This window comes from Bos taurus, chromosome 9 (assembly GCF_002263795.3).
Source record: "Bos taurus isolate L1 Dominette 01449 registration number 42190680 breed Hereford chromosome 9, ARS-UCD2.0, whole genome shotgun sequence".
In the NCBI taxonomy this organism is placed as follows: domain Eukaryota; kingdom Metazoa; phylum Chordata; class Mammalia; order Artiodactyla; family Bovidae; genus Bos; species Bos taurus.
This window is the reverse complement of record NC_037336.1, coordinates 68180470-68200917: the sequence shown is the minus strand read 5'-3', so window position 1 is coordinate 68200917 and position 20448 is coordinate 68180470. Positions and strand designations below refer to the sequence as shown.

The 20448-nt window shown below is 41.5% G+C and overlaps 1 protein-coding gene across 11 annotated transcripts in view; it reads right to left on the bottom strand.

Moving 5' to 3' along the window:
* Positions 1-19079, bottom strand: part of L3MBTL3 (L3MBTL histone methyl-lysine binding protein 3) — a 104806-nt gene extending 85727 nt beyond the window's left edge. For 4 of the 11 annotated variants that reach the window (XM_005210918.5, XM_024996639.2, XM_024996638.2 and 1 more), the window contains exons 1-2: positions 18998-19079; positions 15369-15442 (exon numbers count right to left, since the gene is read on the bottom strand). The gene's annotated coding sequence lies outside the window, so the exon portion shown is untranslated. Of the gene's footprint in view, positions 1-15368; positions 15443-17001; positions 17324-17931; positions 18018-18189; positions 18280-18705 lie in introns of those variants that run through there. The other 7 variants (XM_059889713.1, XM_015472852.3, XM_024996632.2 and 4 more) reach the window with 7 other exon arrangements.
* Positions 19080-20448: the final 1369 nt, after the last annotated feature.

Genomic DNA, 20448 nt, shown 5'->3' with positions numbered 1-20448 from the left:
TGCAGTAAATATTGATAAATGTAACACATAAAAACAATAGTCTTTGGTTGTTTTTCATTTTTTAGAGCATAAAGGGGACTTGAGACCCAAAAGTCTGAAAGCCATTGCTACACAAGATTAAAAAGTTGTTTTCTGCACATACGCACACAAAAAATTTTTAAGGAATGATAAATAAGCAGACGAAAGAGGAAATTTGAAATTTAGATTGAGACATATTAACTAATCAATCATATTCTGCATTTCATAGATCTTGTTTCAACCCTGATTTAAATTATTTAAAAAAAAGATTATTAGGTAGGAGGGGAAATACAAATACCAACTATTTGATGATATTAGGGAAATACAGTTGCTTTTTTTAGAGAGATGATACATACTTTAAAGAGAGGAGGCCTTCCATGTATTTTTAGAGATACAAATCAAAATTGTGAAATGAAATGCTACAAGGTGAGGAAGTTGCTACAAATTAATTAAGCGGTAAAGTGGTGAAACAAGACTGGCAACATCCTGGAAAACTGCGAAGAGGAGTGAAGGGTCCAGAGTGGTTATTATCCTACATTCTATACATCTTAAACACTCAATAGGAAAAAAAAAAACAACCCTGTGTTTCTCTGAGTTATAATGTGAGCTATAAAGACTTAGCACTCACGAATTCAAGTTGTAAAGGCCCGAGAAGAATCCATCTAAAAAGCAGTAAAAATAAGAAATAAATTAAGACTCATACTGATGTTCTCTATGACTCCTATCTCACTAAATAAACAAAAGAAATGAACCTGACTTCCCTATTAAATAATGTAGGAGTGGCAACTTTTTCCTGATAGAGTGATAGTATAATTTTCCCCCTGGTGGATAAATGAGGTAAACCCTGAGTGATCTTGCAAAAAGAAACACTGTAAATTTATTAATTCAATCTCATCTTCTTCCAAAAAAGGATTCAAAGCATTAGATAATTTATAAAAATTATTTATTTCATTTCCTTCTTTCTCACAGAAAGATGGGTTCTATTATCCCTCTAGTTGATGTTGGAGAAAGTGAGTTGCAGAGTTCAGTAACTCACCCAGAATCATATTTGGTGACACAGTCAGGATTGAACCCAGATCAGCCTGATTCTGACCCTGGTGTTTTTCTTCAACCACTGTCTTCTTGTTTCAAACTCTTATCCCCTCGAGAATCTGGCTAAGGCTATTTTTCCTTATTTTACTTTCTGGAACAAGAATATCCAGAAACCAGCTCACTAGGTCTGAAGTTCTTGATGTATATAGATTAGTACCACATGTATCCTTTTAATAAAATGCCATCAAATATATGCTTATTAACAAAATGTCACTGAGACACATATCCAACACATAGATTTCTGGTCTTTTCCTACCTAAAAACCATAAATGTATGAAATTTACAACAGCAAAATCCTATCTGTGACTAGGAGGAGGACTAGAAAAATAAGAGAAATCTAAAAGCTATAATTGTACAAAGGCTGCAGTAAATGTTTATTATATATTTTAGGAAATAATTAGCATACAAAACACTGGTAATGTTATATAGTATATTCTGCCTGTAAGCACATATCTAACATTTATAAAAATAGTTTTCATCCATTATCTCAGTCTAAAGTTTATGGAGATTTTGTATAAAATTCTATAGCATAAAAATATTCACTACCTTCCTTTCCTTCATCTAATTTTGAAGTCACTATCACATAAATTATGAACAGCTGGTATAGATTAGGCATTTTTTCCATCATCTCCTAATCAGGTAGAACAACCAGAAGCCAATATTATTTTAACAGAAGCTGTTTTTATGACACCTTTTTCCTCTTTTTCTGTCTTCTGTAAGTATGTGATCTTGTATACAAACATACCGTCTTTTCATGCCAACAAATTATGCTTCTAAGAGTTAAGCAAATTTTTTTAGTACTTAGAAATACTATCCTTTGTATTTTCTTTAATTATCATCTGGCACTATCCCATCATCTCATGTGTAACCTGTACTCTACAGGCCTAAAAACCAGGTAGGTTAAGTCACTCACCATTTAAGTCACAAGCAGTATTTCTCATTGTGCAGAAAAGCACACTCCAAATCTCTTGTTAAGTCCGCTGAGATTTCCTAAGGCAGTACCTTAAACGTGTACCATGATGTGTCCTCTGTGTTATTAGCCAAGATCTACCATTTTTCTCCATTGCATGCATGTTAAGTCGCTTCAGTCATGTCCTACTCTTTGCAATCCCAAGGACTGTAGCCCGCCAGACACCTTTGTTCATAGGATTCCCCAGGCAAGGATACTGGAGTGGGTTGCCATTCCCTCCTCCAGGGGATCTTCCCAACCCAGGGATCAAACCCATGTCTCTTGCATTTCCCACATTGGCAGGTGGGTTCTTTACCAGTCCAGCCATTGCTGATATCAAAAGGGACAGCTTTGGAGATCAGATATCCAGGAAATGCACCAATGCAGCTTCTGATTTCCACTCACCTATACTATACCTCGGAGAAGGCAATGGCACCCCACTCCAGTACTTTTGCCTGGAAAATCCCATGGACAGAGGAGCCTGATAGGCTACAGTCCACGGGTCACTAAGAGTCGGACATGATTGAGCGACTTACCTTTCACTTTTCACTTTCATGCACTGGAGAAGGAAAAGGCAACCCAATCCAGTGTTCTTGCCTGGAGAATCCCAGGGACGGGGGAGCCTGGTGGGTTGCCGTCTATGGGGTCGCACAGAGTCGGACACAACTGAAGTGACTTAGCAGCAGCATACTATACCTGACAATGGCTAATATCAAGGGTACTGACACCCAGTGTGTTCCCTCCAATGCCTACAGTGGATGTCTCACCAATACTGTAGGTGGAGATCATTATTGCTGGCACCAATGCAAATATATGATACTCTCAAAGTCCCTCCTGTGTGAAACAGTTCACTTTAGTTTTTACTCTTTTTATTATAATTTCCTTGCGTAACAATCTACAAAAGGGCTGGCTGACAGACTAAATGACATTTAACACAGAATTACCTCCTCTGAACAGCACTGCAACATGTATATTACCATATGTAAAATAGATGACTAGTGCAAGTTCGATGCATGAAGCAGGGCACTCAAAGCCTCAAAGCCAGGGCTCTGGGACAACCCAGAGGGATGGGGTGGGGAGGGAGGCGGGAGTGGGTTTCAGGATAGGGGGACACATGTGTACCCATGGGTGATTCATGTCAATGTATGGCAAAAACCACCACAATATTGCAAAGAAATTATCCTCCAATTAAAATAAATAAATAAAAAATTTAAAAATTACCTCCTCTTTCTTTCCTGCTCCACCCCCTGCCTCTAAACCAAAGCTGTGCAACTTGACTCTCCCTTGGAATCATTTATCAAATGGATACACTTCCCCAATCTCTCACACAAAGAAATTCTTGGAAGCCCTGGCTTACCATGTACCACCAGGAATCTAGAAACATTAAGTGGTAATGAAATTAATTAATATCTTGTATTAAAAAAAATCCTATAAGAATATGGAGATGTGGGCCCTCTCATATACTATGGTAGCATTGATTGAAACAACCTCCACTCTACGGAAATGAATTTTCAAGAACATATCCTCCAATTCAGTCCTTCTATCTCTAGAAATTTATCCCATAGATACTTGCACATGTGTCTAAAAAATGTAAAAGGTGGTTCATGGACTATAGCGCTGCTTGTAATGTCAAAAAACTGGAAATAACCCGACTGTCCATCAGTAAAGGAAAACTGTGGTACATCCATACAATAGTATAAAATACCACTATAGAAAACCATGAGGAAACCCTTTACATTCTGATACAGATAAAGCTCCAAGATACAATCAATACTACTAATTTTACATAGGTTATATAAACAGTGTGATACAATTTGTGTAAAACAAATGGGGCATATATCAGTATGAGTATTGCTTATATATACATAGACTATCTTTACAAGGATTTGTCAAAAGCTGGTTAACACTGCCTGCCTCCAGGAAGCGGCAATGGTAGGTTGAAAGACAGCTAAAGGATGGGAACCTACTCTCTGTGGCCACTTTAGCACCTGTTGAATATTTAAATGTGTATTTTTTTTAAGAAAAAAATTACATAAAAATATATTTTAAAATTCTATTTCATATTTATTTAAAATACGCTATGTTATGAAAGGTGCTTCTCCTTACAAAAATATTTAGCTTCTTATAGATGTCAACAATTGAAGCCATAGCCTGGAAGGCACTAGGGGAAATGGACTTCCCCAAAGCTCTTGTGTAATTTAACTAGTAGGTATTTAACTACATACACAAATGTATCAGCTCCACAGACGGATGGAAAAAGAAAGGGTTGAGGGCTCACTTCTCTACAACTCAGGTATCACAAACAAACAGGAGATCCCTGGCATGCACAGACTATCTTGATTTCTACCATTCCTGAGCAACAGCTGAAGCTCCCACATTTAGCAATGTGCCATTTCGCAGAGACAAGATTCTGAATCACACACACCATGAACTGGGGGGCCCGGCCAAGGTCCAGGTGTGCTCTGAGTCACAGCGCAGTGTCAGAGTGCTACAGCCACCATACATAAAGTGACAACAACTCCGCTTCTAGTGAAGAAATGAAACAAACAAAATGAACTGCTAGTTGATTCTAGTGTTGATGACAGAACGAGGAGAACATGGAAATGCTTATGAAAGTGATAGGTCCCAGCCACAAAACAGAAGTTTCAGATAAATTAAAGGCTGAAATGTCAAATGCAATGATGACTCAGACACATTGTGTGAACAAAACTACAGAACGCTCCAAAAGGAAATAAGTAGAAAAGACGTGTGAATTTGTTTCAATAAGTGCTCTAGACAGTACAAAAATTGCTCATCAAGTAAGATAAGTAGTTAAGGTCTAGAGAGATCATTTACATTACTCAGTTATACTTTAGCAATCTGAAGGGAGGAATTATGCGCTACAACGATTTTTTTCCAGGTTGTGGACTGGCAATGGTCATGGGCTATATCCATCATAAATGTCAAGAATCTACGGTATCTTATTTTGACTGGAGATAAACAGAGTCCTTCATAATCCTCTCTTTATATGATTCCTTTGCTCATATCTGCCAGGAGAGGATAAAATGGCCGCTCAGAGTCGGGGGCAGGGACGCCCCAGGCGTGCACTTGTACAGCACGTTCAAGGTGAAGAGGCTGCCTGGGGCTGAGATGAAGAGAAGATAACAGTCCCTGGGAAGATAAGCAACCCAATCTGGTAGCTGCAACACAAAGTGAGAGAGTGGGCCTTGCCTAGAAACCAAAAGTCTGGATCTGCAGATAAGGTCAGTATTAAAGATTACTAAGAAAGGGTACTAACTGCAGCCTGGCCATTCCTGCTCAAACCATTGTTTTCAAAATAGTAGAGTATTTACAAGAACAGCTAATGTTCACTAACGCCAGTTAAACAGGTTTAATATTTTCAAATAAAGTTGTTTTTTTAGAATTCCATTTTATAGCTTTACCATTAACAGGTACAGTTTTCAAAAGTAAGTTACAGAGATAACAAGGCCAAGAGCTGGGAGTAGTTGTAAAATGGGGGTAGGCATCACCCCAGAAGCAGCATCTGAGAATCAGATTTAACTCTATCACTCAGAGAGATGATGGGACTGAGTGAGATCTCAGTGCCTGGTGTCAAGGAACTAAACACATCAGTTTTTGGTTCAAGAGGGCAATGTATCTTTTGTGAAGAGTAAGTCAGGAATGCTAACCCTTAAATCATGACCATGAAAGAAACAAAAATGACAGCTCTGCAGAACAGTGAGACAATAGTAAGAAAAGTCAACATCCACAGTGGGGATTCAGTGCTCTGCTGCTATGATGCCCACATGAATACCATCAACTGAAGCTGGCTTTCGGTTCACTTTGTAGAAATCATCAATCACTCACCAAAAGCTGTCTCTGGCACATTGTGACATTCTCAAAAAATAAGTCTTAAGCATCACCTTCAGTAATATCATCGAAAGGGCCTCTGCCCACTGCTAAACCCATATTAAAATGGTGTATCAAGTTGCTGAGCCTCCCTCTCCCCACCCACCCTGCTCCTTGTCATCCTTTCACAGACACAAATCAAACACTTTATGCATCATCCTCAAAACTTGCCACACTCTCTCAAGTTCCTCTCTCCATCCCCTGCCCTTTCCTAAAGGAGCCATGACCTTCCTTTCCTCCTCTTCAATTCACTTTCCAAGGTTTGGCAATGTCCTGTTCTGTGACTTCAGACCAACTAACCCCCTGAAGCCTCAATTTCCTCATCTATAAAATGTGGATGATAACAGAACTTTTCTTCATTGCGCGTGGTGAGGACTGAATAAGATGAGTCAGATAACAGTTCAACACAGTGCCTACTCCAAAGTTACGCAGTCAATAAAATCTTAACTGTCTATTATAGTTACCTGGTTTAACAATTATTTGAGTTCATGAGAATTGCTCAGCAACCTTAAAAAATTAGTCACTGGCATTTTCCTCCCCCTTTCCCTTCATTTTATTTCAGTGGTGTCTCTTATGGTAAGCCACCTGTGTTCAAAGCTCCATTACAAGATGTCAACATTACAACATAGATGTTGTGCTGTTAATAACAACAATCCCTCATATTTACATGGCTCTAGAAATGACTAGCTTTCTTCAAGGAACAATTCCTCTGAAGTAATGGAGAAGGATCTGCCACGTAGGGAGGGAGTTGGACCCGAAGGCAGGGCTCTCTTCACCATCACGCTGGGCTGGCAGCACACTGGAGACCAGGCTAAAGCGGGTTAACAAGACGAAGATGAAAGGCTAGGGCAATCTGTCCCAAAATCCGCTCCTCAGAACTTACAGGAGACCATTTCTGTGTGTCCTGTGACACAAGTGTTGTGGTGATGGAGAAATGTAACCTCTGGGTCTTTGGGAGATGGATGGCACCCATCAGCAGCAACGCAGCTATCTGTGAAGCGCTGAATTCAAGCTTCCCACAGTCAGCCAGCCCTACAGCTCTGTTGTCACAGTCTAGCAAGTCCCATGGAACCCCTTTTCAGAAAATGCTGAGCTATGGAAAATAAATTCAAGAAATAACATGAGAACAGGCAGTGTTTTACAGGAGAGAATTCATTCATCTCCAAGTTAGGAAATCAACCATAGAGATGCTACATTCTGGCTGAGCTCCCAGTCTGCATCCATGAGTTGAAATCTGTAGTATCTAACACTGGGGAAAGTCCTGGGGACCTAGAGTCCAGGCCCAAGAAAGTGATCTTGAGAAAGACATGGCCCCACCTCTTAAGGTCTATCTACAGTTTTCTGATTTATCCTCTGATGCCTTCCTATGCACTTTCATGACACCTGACTGGCTGTAATGGGGAACTCACATATTTACAAATACACGGCCACGTAAGGGGAGTCAGACCAAGTCAGTAAGTCTAACCCACTCCAGAGATACAGACACAGTGGAGCTGGAGGGTTTCTTCTACACTTTGTCATTTTAAAGGATCTTACCAATACTAGCCTATTTGACCCTAACAGCTACCTTTTAAGTTGGCCAAGAATTGTTGGCCTCATTTTACAGATAAGAAAAGATCACCAAACCAATAAACAGACTTTCACCTCCCAAAACAGTGACCCTCAGACTATACCATAGTGCCCAAAACAATGTATTTTAGTCAATAAAGAAGCCAATCTAATGTAAAGGTGAAAAGCACAACAGCCAGAGTGCCTGGGTTGAATCCTGGCTTCACAACTTACTAGCTGAATAATCTTGGGCATGGTACCCAACCTCTCTTGAGCCTTAGCTCCTTCATCTAAAAAATGAATCGGAGTATCTACTTCATAGAGATTTAAGCGTTTTTAAATTATGCACGTTAAAGTGCTTTGTACTTTGTGGACAGTCAGTTCACAACAGCTACAGTAATTTTGAAGAAAAGAAACAAGTTGCTCTCCAGTGTCCACACTCCCTTCAAGCATGAGTTTACCAGATGTCTGAATATCTCACAGCAGAGAAATGATAACTGTACAAAAGCTAATACCTTTGCACCACAAAGTCCTATTAGATTTCTCCAGAGTCCAGAAGTGAAGGCGGAAAAAAGTGGGAGTTAAGAACTATGGTAGGACTCTGGGATTTCACAAACAAGTACAACTTCAAAATGAATTTAGGAAACTGATGAAAAGTCAGTAAGTATTGGTTTTTCCAAGCTCTTATAAAGAAAAGAACATTCTAACAATGAGAAAAGTATGAAGGACATAATCTCTGAACAATGACCTAAGACTAAGCCATTGGCAACCTTACTGTGACATTTTTGCTGAGGAGGCATAAAAACATCGTCGCGTATCAACTCTGGTTCCAGGACCTGCTTTCAAGAAAGACACAGAGGCAAACAGAAAGCACCATTGAGAAATCACAGTAAGAGGCCTATAGAGAAAAGAGAGATGAAAGCTATGGATCCTCTCCAAAGGGGACTCAAATGACTACAGAGTCTTTCTCTGTACAAGTGCTGGAACATGGGTATGTAAGATGCCAGGAGAACAGGGGCTGAAGGGAGATTCTGTACCCCAATAATAGTACTTACTACATCATATCATGATCCTTTCTTACAGGAGGTTTTGGAGGAAAGAGACTTTGATTTATTCATTTTATTACCCTCATGTGAATATCCACAGTAGGCATCAATAAAAATTTATCACATGAATGAACAAAAGAGAAGGGAAAAACGTAACAGACTAGTTGTGGGCAAGGACTGGGGAGAGGGAAAATCAGAAACAGATCTTCATCTGTCCATCTATCTCATATTCTCCAGTGAAAATTCTAACAAGGAGGCTGCTAAGTATTTATTTACCTCTTTGGCAAGAGGATAATTCTCCAGCTCCAAGAAACCCTCCTTATTTAAGTGTCAGTGAAGAACACATCAAAAGAAGTTAAATTCAAGCCTCTTAAACAGGCTTATTCAATAAGGATAAGAGAAAAATCTAAACTCACCCATGAAGCATCTCTCAACAAATATTTTGCTACAAAGAAAAATTTTCCTTTCAAATCAAGCATGACAGATACCAGCTTTGATATTCCAGTAACCCTGACTGATAAGAACTCTGAATCGCACACATACTGGAACTGAGATCTGTTGTGGAGAGATGTGAATTCTGCCCTGAGGGCTCAAGTTCATAGATTTTTTTTTTAGGCAGGTAGAACTGTAGATGACTTCAACGTGAAAACTGAAATCTCAATAGCATCAAGAACAAATTCTTGAGAATCTGGGTTTTCTGTCCCTATCTATGTTCCTGTAGTAGATGCCTGAGAGGCAGCTAACCTAGGTTCCCTTTATATATGAAATCGATTATTAGGACGGCGCCTTCTTGTTGATATTTTTTCAAGAGATACCTCCTGCTCCTGTATCTACTACTAGTCATGTTTAATGAAAATGACTCTATTTATAACATATCGATGGCTTATCTGATTTCCTACCTTTTCTGCTATGACGATTACATGCAAAGGGGTAGTCACCAAAGACAACCTTTACAAAATCTCAACTTCCTGCCCTTCCGTTTGTTACTGTAAGAAGGATGAATTGTTTGAGAGTCTGTGGCCTTAACCTACTTACTTCCTCTGAAGGAGGAACAGAAAATGAAAAATGCCTTTCAAGAAAAAAAAAATGTATATAGAAAATGAAATCACAAACTGACATTAACAGTCTTATGGCACATTTAACACACTCTCTTCAAATGCTTTTATTTGAAGTTCATTTTCAATGTACAGACTATGAGATACTCAATTTGAGACAGAAATATCCTGAAAAGTGCTATAATGTCATCCATACACTACACTAGTAGGGTAATAATAGAAATTTTACACCCATTAGAGGGATTCAAGAGCATAAAAAGAGCAAGAACCTGTCTCACAGAGATATTTCCATGCTTATGCAAAATATGCACAAGTTTAAATTTTAAAAGAAAACTAAAAGTAGTATCTTGTTCTTTTTTCTTACTTCACTTCATAATTTTTAAATGCTAAAAGTAGTACATTCTTTTTTCTTATTCTGCTTCATATTTTTATAGAACACAGAGCTAAAATTAAAAGATTTACACTTGATTTCTTTTGCCTATAATAAATTAGATTTGTCCAGATTTTATTTCTGTCACAGAAGTCATGTCTACAGGCTTATCTTGATAACCCTTTGCAGCTAAACTCCTTATCAACAAATTGAACAGCTAGGCCTCAAATCTTCCAAATAAGACCACAAAGCAATGGGGTGAAATTATTTAGATCATTTAACAACCAGACCGGGGACTTCAATTCACAGTTCAGTGCTCGGTCAGTTTAACAGATGGGGGAAAAGTAATCAACTGATTTTGGTGCCTCAACCATCCTACTCAAAGTGTTTCAGTAACTGAACTAGTTTAATTCTATAAAAGCACACGTAACATACAGCCGTGGTCCAATCTTGAAAGGCTCCAACATACAGCAGGTGCTTAAAAAAATTTGTTGGATGATAGAGCTTCAACAAAGGAGAAACAGTCCATCACCCTATAACCAATGCCTGCAACAGCATCCTCTGAAGTTAAGACTAAAGCTCTGCTCGATGGACCATGACTCAAATAACAGGAATGTCATATGACTCCCACTATAAACCAGAACCACCTAATGAATCAAAGACTCTTCACTTTATTTTGTAAATGGGCCTACTCTTCTGGTTAGAGCATAATATCAGTAATTATCGCATTTTGGTGAATATATTCTTAGTCATATTCCTTGGTATCTTTTTTTAAACTTTGATTCTCATACTCTACATTCTTCCCTGTCTCCAGCTTCTCACCATTATTATCTCTACCCCTCATTTTAATTTTTTTTTTATAATCAATAAATTCCATCATGTTTTGAGTTCACAAAATGGTAAATTTAGGTCTTATTCTTTTGATTGATGATTAATTGATTTAAACTTAATTTATCAATTAATTTAAATTAATTGAAAACAAACCCTACTGCCTTATCAGGTCTCTTCCTACAAAGAACAGATGAAACCTTTTAATAAATAAGCCCAGTAATTACCAAACCTAATCTCAGTAATGTTTTGTTAACAGCTAATGATCATTTCAAGGCCATGAACTAGACCAAGGTGTTCTTTTCAGTACAACTAAGTCTTTCCCCAACGTTTAAAAAGGGAGGAAGAAAGAGTAAAGTGAAGAAATAGTGTTTTCTTCTCATCATTTTTTTCTTACACCTGTTTGCTATTGCTCATCTTAGTGAACCAATGTATAAAAGCAAATATATTCCTCAAAATCTGGAAATGTGTTTCCTGGAAATATTGTTAAGAATTACTATTTTGAAAATTAGAAAGTTAAAGACATAACAAGACAAAAGTCAGTGTCATTTTCCCTTGTCCCAGCCCTTCCAAGCTGCACATGAACTTATACAAGTTACTAAGTATCTCTGAGGACCGGTTTCCTCTAAAAGAGAATTAATAATACCAAACACTCAAGGTTACTGAAAGTATTAGGGATAATACTGTTAAAACAGTACCTGGGCAAACAGAATGCACTCAGTAAGTTTCTGTTAGATGAATGAGTGAATGAATGAATGAATGTAAAATATCCAGCTTAATGCTTGACATTCAGAAGGCACTCAATATACAATTACACTGACTATATTAACACTTCACAGTATTTTGCAAAGGGCGCCCCATGTTGCAGGTCCCTACGTTAGGGACACACTTACCGCCACAGTACCCACTGCATTTACCTCGACCTTTCACTACAGCACTGAACCACAGCTTTGTTTTGGTAATTATCATTGTATGTGTATGGATTATCTCCTCAATAGACTATAAACACACTAAGGCCAAAGATTGTTGCTTTCTTCATAGCCCCAACAAAGTCATTTATTTCATCCTATTCTATGCATTAATTATGTAAAGCACTTTCCAACAGAGTTACAAAGATACCCAATAAATATCTATTGACTGACATAAAACACTGACTTGCAGAAAGAATAGTAAGTAATAATAATAAAGCTTTATTATTGGGTTGGCCAAAACGTTCATTCAGATTCATCTGTAAGATGGTACAGAAAAACCCAAATGAACTTTTTGACCAATTCAACCTAATACACATGTAATTCTTTCAATCACTACCCAAGTCATTAACTATAAGTTCACTTCCGAGGAAGAAACTGGAGGTGCATCCAGAATCAGTCAACTTTACACAAGTGCCTCTCAAAAGTCCTTATTCTTTCCTGCAAACCACCCTGTCTCCTAAAAAAGGACTTAAAGGCTTTTCAGTTTGACTTCATAAATCAAACTCCCAGGGTAAGGGTGTAGGGAACTCCTCAAGAGCAAAGACCTGGTCTTGCAGTGTTTGGCACTGTAAGAATTCAATAAAAATCAGTTAACTAGTAGAAATACCACTAGAGGAATTATGCAGGTTACCCAACTTTGGGACACCAAGTTGGACTAGTACCCTAGTCCACACTACCTCAAGTATTGGGCTAGACAAAAAGTTCATTCGGCTTTTCTGTACCATCCTACAGAAAAATCTGAATGAACTTTCTGGCCAACTCAATGATTTCTTTTGTAAATTTTCTGTCTTAACTGCATCTATTATAAATAGCTTTGGTTGATATATGTATGTCTTAGAAATAAACTATCAAACAAAACAGCGGAATTATTCAAGAACCAACCTTCAATTACACAGGGACTAATTAAACAGGAACTATTATTTCTTCTTTCCTCCACTACTGGGTTTCTAGGTTCTTAGAGTATTGATTGGATAATTTACAAGATAAGAGAGATAGGCTAAAACTTCTCAAGAGTTTGGCAAATTCAGTATTATCAAACTGAAAGCAACGACTTGTGATTTTCTTTTTTCTATCTAGATAATATATAGTTGATTAAGATTAGAATAAAGCAGTCAAGAGTTCTAGAAAACGTAGGGAGGAAAAAGCCCTACAGGGAGCACCCCTGAAATTCACAGTCATTTGCAGGACCCAGTTTCTGGTCCCTATAGTTTAAATTCTTACTACTCCAGTTACCTATTTTGTCATCTTCATTTCCCAACAGACCCATGCTAACTAAAATATTAATTACAGTACATAAATTCCCCTCACACCAACCCCTCTACTTTCACCACCCTACCATTTCCACAATTTGGTATTATTTTATATTTAAATATTTATTTCACCAACTCCTACCTATTAAATGACTACCTTGAGATAAAACACAATTTGTATTCAGCCCCATTTTAAAACATGGTCTCTTCGCTCAAGAAAGCCATAAAAGAGAAACTACTATTTTCCTAAAGAAATGAAATATCCCCTGAAAGCATTGTAGCAAGTCCATATAATATGTACACCAAAAACTAAACCAATTATTTTAGCCAAGAGTTAGATCACTCTGTTCAGCTTTTAAAAACCTACCTTTTGTTCTGCCCTTTTCACAAAACCTGGCTAAGGTAAAATGATAATATGACTACCAAACATTTGAATAATTGTTCATAGTTCTCAAAACCTTATTTGATCCCTTCAACAAAGAGACCAAGGCAAGCATTGTCACTCCCATTTTCCAGAAGGGGAAATCTAGGCTAAAAGAGTTAATGTGATTTACAAAAAGTGGCATATTTAGTGGCTAAACTGTCCTCTGATTCCTATTCTAGCACTCTACCTACAATCACAAGGATTCCCCAAATGAATAAAAATAACTACTGTCTTCCACTCAGCATATCTAAACATGAAACTAACCATCCTAGGAAACACACTTCACTCTGTCTGAACTCTACTTCCATCTGCGATCTTCTTGTCAGCCATTCTCGCCCCCTTGTTTCTGCTGCATCACCTGCATGGACATCTATTTATTTTGCTATTTATACTTCTCAAGGTGATGCACGAGCAGAAAATGTCAATAAATTCCTTTTTGACAATCATTTTTATAGTGGTATTTATTCAGTTTTGACATCTAGACCACACCTACCATGGTTATAACGTGGCTCAATAAGGACTGTTAGTCCTCACAGACTTAAGAGAACAAACTTACGTTACTAGCGGGGAAGAGTGGTGGGAAGTGACAGTTAAGGAGTTTGGGATGGACATGTACACACTGTTATATTTAAAATGGATAACCAACAAGGACCTACTATATAGCACAGGGAACTCTGCTCAATATTACATGGCAGCCTGGATGGGAGGCTGGGAGAGAATGGATACATGGCTATGTATGGCTCAGTCGCTTTACTGTGAAACTGAAACTATTCACAACATTTTTAATCGACTACACTCCCATATAAAATTCAAAATTTTTTTAAAAAGGATTATTAGTCCTGCTACTTTTTGTTTTCTTTTGTTTTGCCAAACAAGAATTAGCAACTCCTTTAATACCTGAGACAGAAAAGGAAAATGAAATGAAGCAGAAAAAGAAAGGGAACGATTAAAAAAAAGTTATAAAAAGTAGAAGAGGCTTCCTTCCCTAGTTGCTCAGTGGTAAAGAATTCGCCTACCAATGCAGGTGACTCGACTCGGGTTCCATCCCTGGGGTGGGAACATCCCCTGGAGAAGGAAATGGCAACCCATTCCAATATTCTTGCCTGGGAAATCCCAGGGACAGAGGAGCCTGGTGGGCTACAGTCCATGAGGTCGCAAGAGAGTCAGATATGACTTATCAACTAAACATCACCATCATGAATAGTAGAAAAGCACTAGAGTCGCACAAATATACTTTCATGTTCTACCCAGGGTTCCCTTTTGCCTGAGGATGACCTTTGTTCTGAGAGTAGGCCCTGGATTACTGGAGACTAACCAGCACCCTCCAAAATTACCAAAGAGATCTTTATTGGGCAGCAGCTGTATTGCTTGTGGTGATATGCTTAAAAGTTGACAAGTTTATGCTAACACACTGGAAATTCACTATAACACTATGAAATGATATTTGGCACACATCAGCCCACCATAGGATTTGAGCCATAGAAGATAAGTTACTTAAACGTGCCCAAACATCTTATTGGAAATATCACCTACAAAATTTTACCAAGTTCCAGAACTTTCCACATCACAGCATTCTTCTACAACAGCTACATTAATTCACAATTGCTTTGTTCTAGATTTCCCGCTTCCTCAATTCCAAAGAATAAAACTATTTACTTTCAGTAAAGAACAGGTACAACTGAAGTGTGAATTAAGAATCCAGTAAAAAGCCAGTCCAAAGATTATCCAAAACAATCTCTTAATTTTTCATAATGCTTTAATTGGAGCTTCAGTCACAATCAGGGTCAAGACTTTCATGAATTCAAAGCACCCCTTTCAAAATGATGTTTTTCTGCCAACTCTGTTCCACACTCTCCTTCCTTACCCTCAAATGCAGCTTTTAATATTTGCAAGTATATCAAGCAATTTGTTTCAACACACAACTCTTACCTAGTGGCAGTGAAGAAATAATTATCTGATGGTCTTTAAGACTGTGGTTCACCCTCAAGACTTCTCCTGGAGGTCTATCATCGATTTAAAGAGAAGAGAAATAAAATCAAAGTATTGTCATTTTAAAAAAAGAAGCCTTGAAACTCATAGATAATAAGTTCAAATTCTGAATTACTGACATTGCATAATTTTGTACACTACTACTTAATATGTTACAACACACACACACAAAAATAAACTAGCTTTGGATGAGGTGAAATTGCTTTTACATTTATATCACTGCCCTACCCTAAGTTCCCCTGTTAAAGTCTCTTCCATTGTATGACAAGCAAATGAAAGTTCCCAGGATCATTTGATTCATTTTAACTTCTCTCACTGTTTCTCTTATTTAAAGTTACCCTGCAGAACACACACCGGCAGAAGAATAGATACTATGTAAGCAAGTTTTTTCCATATATTTAAGTGTTTAAATCCCAAATTATACAAAGTATTCAGAAATAAGTCTTAACCAGTGAAACAAAATTACACTCTTAGAGGTAAATTGGGGTCATCCATTTTTATATATGACTATGTGTTTAAAAAACAAAATAAGGCCTTAAATTATATTTACTAGAGAATAAAATGATTAGCTCATATAAAATGATTTATATGAGCCTTTTCAAACACAAGTGTTTTTCATTTTTTCAAAGTTTTAAACATGTATTGCACTTCGTATTTTTATTAACATTCAAATGAAATTATCCGTCACTCCCGATTAAAGGTTGATCAAATGTATAGACAATGACAAATATTTAAAAAAAAAAAAAAAATCAAACAACTGCGTCTAATCCAGAGAGTGACCGATCTCAAATCCCAGAATAAAAGCAAAGTGTTTTCCCCATAGAAGTACCCCAACTGGAAGGCTGGGTCCTTAGATTTCATTTGCTCTCCGATTTACTAAACTTTCTATTTCTGATCAGCATCCTCTCATACAACATCTGGCCCCTGGCTCAGGTCGTCTAATCACTTCCACGTCTGAACGGACTACGTAGCTAAAAAGTAAAGGCCAAAGTTTGCTCTCGGCCTTCCGAACTTAAAGACGTGTCTAACCACTAGAGGTCTCCCCTTGGCCAGTTTTGCACGTTCGCTATTTTGCTGCACTTGAAACTTTCCGGAGAAATGCTCTACTCGAGTCAGTGTTTTTCTAAAAACTTGCGCAAAAATCCACGCGACAGAGCTAGCCAGTACGGAGACTCTCGGGCTCCCCACAGCAATAAAGCTATCACAAACAACATTCTAGGAAAATTAAAATTCGACGCACTCGCTCCAGCCGCTCCCTCCCCCCCTTCTTATTCCTCATCTCAGTTTCCCTTAACTTAAACTTAGAACAATCAAAAATCTATTTTTGTTTCGGTGCACTGTGAATGATCTCTAACGCATTTTTTTTCTGGCGGTAGACCCGAGGTGGTCAAGGAGCCTGCCGAGGGATGCAGGGAGGGGGGAAGGGCCGTGCTCGCAGCGTCCGAGGAAGTTGCATAAGGAAAGAGACTCCGTTTTTTGGGTCCCCTCAAAAAATCGGCGGGGAGGGGGAGGAAAAGGAAGCGGGGGGGTGGCGGGGGGGGGAAGGTAGGAGGGAAACTGAAGCGACGTTTACCTTCGTCTCCCCGTGGAAGGGTGGGGTGAGAGCCGCGATCTTCGCGACCCCGGAGGGCGGCTCGTTACCCCCACGTCTCTCAGAGCGCAGACGGACAAACAGATACCCCTACCCCTCCGCAGGGAAGGCGGGGAGCAAAGTGCCCGCTTTTAAACTTTCTCTCACGGTCGCGCTGGGGCCGGGCTTCGCCCAGAGAGGGTGGGGGAGACCAGAGGGCCTTTTTCTTTCAAGGTAATTAAAGTTTTACCACCAGCACGAAAGTTGCGCCCTCCCCCCTCCCGTGCCACCGTGCCCCCCTCCCCCGCTTCCAGGGCTCCCAAGTTTTCCTCCCTCTCCGCCCTCCCCCCCCGCCCCCGCCACCAGCTCTCGGGGCGCGCGGCGGATGCCTCGGCTCCTGCGCTTCCCCGATCTCCACCCCCGCCGGCCTCTACTTCCCCCCGCCGAGCCGCCGCGGCGCGAGAACGGCCGGCCGGGCCCAGGACGCTAGTGTGCAAAACCCATTATTCCGGAATGGCACACGCACGCCGCGCGAGGCGGGCGGCGGCCCCGCCTCGGACCCCTCTCTGCCTCCCCAATATAAGGACGGCGTAAACAAGTTGCAGGAAAAGCAGCCCCGCGCCTCCCCCCCTAACCCCCCCACCCGCGCCCGCCGCCCCGGCGCGGCCGCGGCCGCCGCCTCCCGACACACGCCCGCGCCCGCACCCGGCCCGGCGCGGCGCGGCACGGCGCGGGGCGAACGCCGCGACGGCGCGGGCTCCCGGCCCGGCCCGCGCCCTGAGCCCTCCCCCGCGCGGACGGCCGCCGCGGGCCCGCGCCGCCTCGCTTCCCGAAGCACTTTCCTGCCTCGGGCAGAAATAAACCGGAGGGTTTATTTTTGTGCAACTTTCCCAAAATGGCGGAAATTGGAGCTGATCTATATGAAATTCTCACACAGTCGGTCGGGAAGTGGGAGGCGGCGAGGAAGAAAACGCAAACTCTCGGCCGCCGAGCCCGCCGCGGGTCCGTGAGTGTGTGCGTGCGTGTGAGTGTGCGTGTGCGCGGTGGGAGTCGGGGAGGCCTTTCCGCCGCGCACACACACACAGCACACGCCGGGGAGACGCGCCTGCACATTCAACCAGTCCATTCTCCGCAGCCCGAGCGGGGAGAAAGTGGCCCGGCCTCTTTTCCCACTGCCTCGGTCTCCCGTACTTGTACTTCTCGCGCTCGCTCGCTCGCTCTCCGGTGCGCGCCCGGCACAAAGGCCACACGGGCGGAGGGGGCCGCAGGGGCGGCGCGCGGGGCTTGCGCCTCCCGCCGCACCGATACGCGGCCCCGGCCACCCCCGCGCGCCCCCCCCCAACCCCCGCCGCCGGCGCCCCCCGCCTCGGCCGCCGCGCTCGCCGCCCGGGCTGCGGCTCCGCGGCGCCCACTCAGGCACGCACCCCGGCGGAGCCCGGCGCCGCCGCGCTCCCCACCCCGCGCCCGGTGTCATGAAAGCGACCAAAGTGACAAGCTCGGGGGGCGCGGGGGAGGGGGCCCACACGCATCCCGCCGCCTGCGCGCGGGCGAGAGCCCGACGCGGCCGCCTCGCCCCGGCTCCCTTCCGCACGGCCCCCCACACCCTTCCCCGTGTGCGCGCAAAGAAAAAAATACAAGTCTCTCCTCCCCCCATTTTTTCCTTTCTCTTTTCTCTCTCTTTTGTTCCTCTTTCACACTCGCACTCACTACTTCAGAGTGAGATGCCCAGAGACTCCCCCTCCAGCCGTTTCCGAGTCACTTGCCCACTTTTTTCCCCAGGATTAAGTTTTCTTCTCTTTCCCAGAGGCGCAGAGAAGTGGGGGAGAAACCCCTTCTGTCCTTTCCCCTCCCCTGATCTGTTTCACAAGACGAGGGTGCGCTTCCTTCTCTGTAGAGGTCTCTTAACTTTCATCCTCACCTAGGAAAATAAATGAATGGGCTTTGGCACGGACAAATCTTCAGATTAATTAGAGATTAGATCCGATCAACCGCTTCTTACCCCCAAATTTTCTCTTTTTTTTTTCTCCGTCTCACGAGTAGTCCTGACAAATGGTCCAGGGCTGCGGGCGCAGTGCGCATGTGCGCGTAGAGTCAGGGCTGGGGAGAGGGGAAACTGCGCTGGTGCCGGTGCCGCCGTGCCGCCGCCGCTGCCGGGGAGGCTCGCGCTGGCTTCCCTGTTAATGCTGCTGCGCCTTCGCCGCTGGAAAGCAGCATTAAAGCCGGTTGGCAAATGCAGCAGCCCGCAGATCCTGTTTCAGGTGCATCTTTTCAATACCCTTGTCACCAGCTCAGAGCTGGTTCCAGAACAATCAAAACAAATATGAAAGACTGCTAAGGTGATAGATTTCTTTGTCTATTTTCCACTTTACTTTTTTAAAAAAGGCATTCCTCAGAGCAGCTGATCCACCATGTACTGTTAAACGTATGCTTTCAGCCATTAAAGTGTGGGCCTTGGTCTTACAAAAACACAACCTAAAGGCTAAACACATGCTACAGGTCAGGAGAAATGAGAAATAAAGTTTTAAGCTCCCCCCACCCCCCCACCCCCCACACAACCTCTCTCTTAGAGGACTGGAAGAATGCATTATAAAGTGTGCATGTAGTGTCCGCGTGCCTTGCGTTTCTGAAGTGTTGGTCTTTATTGACAGCTTAAATGCGTTAGGCCTCTGTTGTGAAATCTGTTGGGATACACATGTCAACTTAGAAATCAGTGTTAAAGTCCTCTGGCAGTAAGCAGGTCGAGGACTACCTTCCGAATGTATTCAGTCAAGATGGCTGAGCGGTCCTAAACAGCAAAACCTGTCTTTGTTAGGGCATCAAAACCAGATCAAGCGAGAGTATTGTTTTTCGGTATTGACAGCTTTCCACTGATGACTGTAGGCCTCTTTTTGGTCAGCTTACCATTCTCCTTTTCTACTAGATACAAGTACTTAGAAAATAATTGAAGAAATTGAAGTTGTGATCAACACTTTAGGTCAATAACGGAGTTCACCGTGCAAGGGGAAAAAAAAGGAGCGGCGGTAATTTCAGGAATGGTGGAAGCAAATCTTCACATTTTGCTGGGGTGGGGAGATAAAGTAAGGCCCCCTACCCCTCAGAGTGGACTAGTTTGCATCTAATAAACCGTAAAGGAGACCCTTTTCCAAAATTGCTGCCTGAGGCCTAGAATTTAAATATATCACAGATGGACATTCTGTATTAAAAATCTTTCTCCAAAATGTAAGTAATAATATTCTCGATTGAATTTTTTCACTTCGGGAATGTTCCTTGAACCAGTTTCAGAAAAATAAACTGCTAAATTCTTTCCTTAGGACCGTGAAATTACCCTAGAGAGACAGACTACTCCACAGTGTCTTCTGCTGGTGTAGTGACCGAATTCTCCAAACCAAAACCCAGGACATACAGCTTGACATGTACTCAAAACAAGCGAACAAACCCTGTGAAGCTGAA